Source organism: Cebus imitator, unplaced genomic scaffold, assembly GCF_001604975.1.
Source record: "Cebus imitator isolate Cc_AM_T3 unplaced genomic scaffold, Cebus_imitator-1.0 Scaffold137, whole genome shotgun sequence".
Taxonomy (NCBI): domain Eukaryota; kingdom Metazoa; phylum Chordata; class Mammalia; order Primates; family Cebidae; genus Cebus; species Cebus imitator.
In genome coordinates this window covers 3,717,691-3,722,227 of record NW_016107452.1, presented here as the reverse complement: position 1 = coordinate 3,722,227, position 4,537 = coordinate 3,717,691, and the positions used below count along the sequence as shown (strand labels likewise).

General features: G+C 37.5%; 1 long non-coding RNA gene across 1 annotated transcript in view; it reads left to right on the top strand.

Annotated features, from left to right (window-relative positions):
* The first annotated feature begins 3,389 nt into the window (after window positions 1-3,389).
* The window catches only part of LOC108313446, a 7,742-nt gene continuing 6,594 nt past the window's right edge, over window positions 3,390-4,537 (top strand). The window contains exon 1 of the long non-coding RNA XR_005202383.1: window positions 3,390-3,485. This is a non-coding gene — a long non-coding RNA (uncharacterized LOC108313446). The remainder of the gene's footprint in view (window positions 3,486-4,537) is intronic.

The following is a 4,537-nucleotide window of genomic DNA, read 5'->3' as shown; positions in this document are numbered from 1 at the left end:
TATGACTTTTTTTTTTTTTATCATGGCTACTAAAGTTTAAAAATCACATTTGTGGTATGCATTATATTTCTATCAGAGAGGACTCTTTTAGAAGAAAGGAATGTTAGTTGCGCAACCACTCAGAAGTTAGTTTTGGGAAATCTTTGCCACCTAATAAATAAGTATAGCTGGAAAATCAGGGTTGCAAATGTAAACTGAGACATTTTATTTAGAGGTTGAAGGAATGATTTCTCATAAAAGGATGTAACTTCCTTTGAAACAGATGTCGATCGTGCCATCTTCAGTTTCCCAGGGAAGGGTCAGGCATGTAGTAGGTGCTCAGTGAATGTTGAATTGAATTGACAGAGATAAGACAAAGGCAGATTCATCAGAAGAGGAAATGAAGCCGGAAAAAAAGTCCGTGAGCCTCACTCTGTCTTGCTAAAAGAAAGAATGGGTCTGGGGTTTTAACAAATTTAAGTTTAAGAGGAGACGTCTTAAGAGACAGGATCTAAAGCCCTGGCGAGAGAGCCATTCTGTATAGAACTGGAAACTCCCAATGACTCAAATCTGGACTGGGGAGGCAGTTTCCAAAGGCAGGGCCATCCACGTGAAGTCCGGACCCTTAATGCCAATCACAGCCTTGGGATAGGCCAAGGAGGCTCATTATTCACTCTCCCAAGAACCGATGAGGTGCCTGTTACGTACCAGGCACAATGCTAGGTGCTGAGGACATAGAGTTGAAAGGAGCTCTATATTCAAGGAGCTTACAGTTTAAAGGGAGACAGATGTAGTTATTTACAGTACAAGTGGCCATTGCCTACATAGTTACACTAAATGAATACCCATATTCCATTTTAAGACATAATACCCAAGAAGAATCTATAACCATTTTGAAAATTAAGGATATATGAGGAAGAAACACTCCAACCCAATAGGCAGTGTTTCGCAACCCTTTTAGCCCTGTTCGCTTAAGCAATTCACAGTTTTTGCAATCTTTCTTCATTCTGTCTGTCCTCAGCATGATAAACATTTGGGGCTAATAAGCTAGGTTTTTTTTTTCTTCTTTTTAATACTAGGGCTTTCAGCAGTTGAGTTTTATATTTGTAGCTTCAATTAGTTGAGTCGTAGGCTTATTGTGGTAGTTGGGACCATCATTCAATGTACCTGCTCTCACTGAGGGTGGAATACACCTTCCTGTGTCACTGAATTGGGCGTGGTCATGTGACTTTCTTTGGCCAAAGGAAGGCTAGCAGACTTGATGTGGAGAGAGGCCTTAAATCTGCTTGTGTGATTTAGCTTGGCTTTTGCACTTCTGTTATTACCATGGGAAGAGCAAACCCTGAGAAGTCACTGGTCCAAGAAGAGAGACAACTGATAAAGATGTGATTGAAACCCACAGCAGGAAATTCAGCCCAGCTGACCTACAGCTTAAAGCAAAGCCCCTCTCTGGGGCCAGCCTAGACAATCCAAACTGCAGAGGACCTGTAGACCCATGAGCATGAGAATAAATGTTCGTGGTTATAGACACTTTGAGTTTTGGGTGATTTGTTGTGCAGTGCTATTTTGGCATAATTGTATAATATACTCGAGTCAGTTTTGTGTGTTCCTAACCCTTTTTCGACTGAACTTTTATTGTATTCATACAATTTAATTAAACATTACACACACTAATGGAATATGAGTGCAAAAACAAAGAGGTTTGTTTTTCTAGATAAATCTTATTCTATGTTTAATTTTTTGAATCTTTGTTGGGTTTTGGTGTTTAAAGTGACATTGGACTAATAAAATGAATCAAGCAGTTTTCTGTCTTTTTCTGTAGCCTGAAATAGTTAATATTGGTTTTATATATTTAGGAAAGATAAATCTATGTTGTCCTAAACTCTTGTACAAGGGTAGACATTTAATCATTTTATTTCTTCCATCATAATGATTTATTCAACTTTTCCATTTTGGGGGTGGTTAGTTTTGGTAGTAAACGTTTATTTCTAGAAACTCATTTGTTTCCTAAAAGTTTTAAAAACAATTTGCAGTAATATTTTCTTATAATATTTGTGGCTGGGCACAGTGACTCACGCCTGTAATCCCAGCACTCTGGGAGGCTGAGGCTGGTGGATCACAAGGTCAGGTGTTCAAGACCAGTCTGGCCAACATAGCGAAACCCCGTCTCTACTAAAAATACAAAAAAAAAAAAAAAATTAGCTGGGTGTGTTGGCCAGTGACTATAATTCCAGCTACTTGGGAGGCTGAGGCAGGAGAATTGCTTCAACATGCGAGGCAGAGATTGCAGTGAGCTGAGATCCCACCACTGCACTGCAGCCTGGCGACAGTGTGAGACTCGATCTCAAAATTTATATATATACATATTATATATATACCTATATGTATTTATATATATATATATATATTAAACATTCTGAATCCTGCATATATAATTTCCCTATCCTTTTTTCTTAATCAAACTTGTGAAACGTTTTCCAGTTTTTGGAATTTTTACTTTTTCTACTTCTGGTTATTTATGTATTTTCTATAATTTTTGTTACTTTATTAATTAGAGCATGTAATTTTTAAAATTTTAAGTTCCAGGGTAAATGTGTGGGATGTGCAGATTTGGTAAATGTGTGCCACGGTGGTTTGCTGTATCTATCAACCCGTCACCAAGGCATTAAGCCCACCACGCATTAGCTATTTTTCCTGATGGTCTCCCTCCCCTGATCCCACCCCTTGACAAGCCCCAGGGTGTGGTGTTCCCCTCCCTGTGTCCATGTGTTCTCATTGTTCAGCTCCCAGTTATCCATGAGAACAGAGCATGTAATTTTAATTCGTCTTTTCTAAATTCTATTTCATGATTCAGTCTTAATAGGTTGTATGTTTCTAGGAATGTATTCATTTCTTCTAGGTTATATGATGTGTTGACATATAAATGCTTATGATAGTCTCTTATAATTTTTTGAATTCCGTGTTATTGGTTCTGATAGTTCCTCTTTCAGTTTTGATTTTATTTGACTCTTCTTTTAGTCCAGCTAAAGGTTTGTCCATTTTGTTTATCTTTTCAAAAAACAAACCCTTAGCTTTCTTGATCTTTTCTACTGTTTTTCTGCTCTCTATTTGATTTATTTTTGCTCTGATCCTTCTTATTTCCTTTTTACTAACTCTGGGCTTAGTGTGTTCTTTGTTTACCTTGAGGTGTAAAGTTAGGTGGATTATATGAGATCTTATTTTTTCCCCCCATGTCGGCATTTATTGCTATAAACTTCCCTCCTAGAACTGCTTTTGCTGAATCTCATAAAGTTTGGCATATTGTATTCCCGTTTTTGTTTGTCTCAAGATATTTTAAAATTTCTCTTTTGATTTCTTCTTTGACTCATTGGTTGTTTAGGAGCGTGCTGTTTGTTCTTTATCAACAATAGGCAGTTCCGCTCTATTCCTTGTTTACTGAGAGTTTTTATCATGAACTGATGTTGGATTTTATCAAATGCGTTTTCTGGATCCATTGATATGATCAGGTGAGGAGCAGGTTGTTTAATTTCCACCTATTTGTGAAGATTACAATTTTTCTCCTGTTATTCATTTCTAATTTTGTACTTTTATGGTTGGAAAAGATATAGGATAGAGGTCAATCTTCTTAAATTTGTTGAGGCTTGGTTTGTGGCTGCTGTAGTCAAAATTCGTATGTTGAAACTGAATCCCCATTATGATAGTATGAGGTGGAGGGGCCTTTATGAGGTGATAAGTCATGAGGGATTTGCCCTCGCAAATGGGATTAGTGCCATTACAAAAAAAGGTTGAAGGGAGCCGCCTTCTCCTGCTATGTGAGGGTGTGGCAAGAGGAGTCCTCTGTGAAGCAAAGCGCACAATTTCATCAGACACTGAATCTCCTGGGGATTTAATCTTGGAATTTCCAGCCTCCAGAACTGTGAGAAGTAAATTTCTATTATTTATAAAGTAACCAGTCGAAGGTATTCTGTCATAGCAGCCTGGATAACAGACTAAGACAGATGCCTAATGTATGATCTATCCTAGATAATGCTCTCTGTGCATTTGGGGAGAATGTGTATTCTACTTTTGAATGGAAAAAACAAAACAAAACAAGGACCATACACGATGGCTCATAAACCCAGGAGTGTGAGACCAGCCTAGACAACACAGCAAAAATATATGTCTGTAAGGTCCATTTAGTCTAAAGTGTAGTTCAAATCTAATGTTTGCTTATTGACTTTCCGTCTTGATGATCTATTCATTGTTCAAAGTGGGGTACTGAAGCCCCCTGCTATTATTGTATTGCTGTCTGTTTCTCTCTTTGTGTCTGTTAATATTTGCCTTACATATTTTGGTTCTCTGGTGTTGGGCACATATATATTTATAATTGTTAGTCCTCTTCAAGAATTAACCCTTTTATCATTATATAATGTTCTATTTTGTCTCTGTCAGTTTTTGACTTAAAGACTGTTTTGTGTGATATAAGTATGGCTACCCTGCTCTCTTTTCTTTTTGCATGAATATCTTTTTCACTTTCTGTCTACATGTGCCCTTAAAGCTGAGTGAGTCTCTTGTAGGT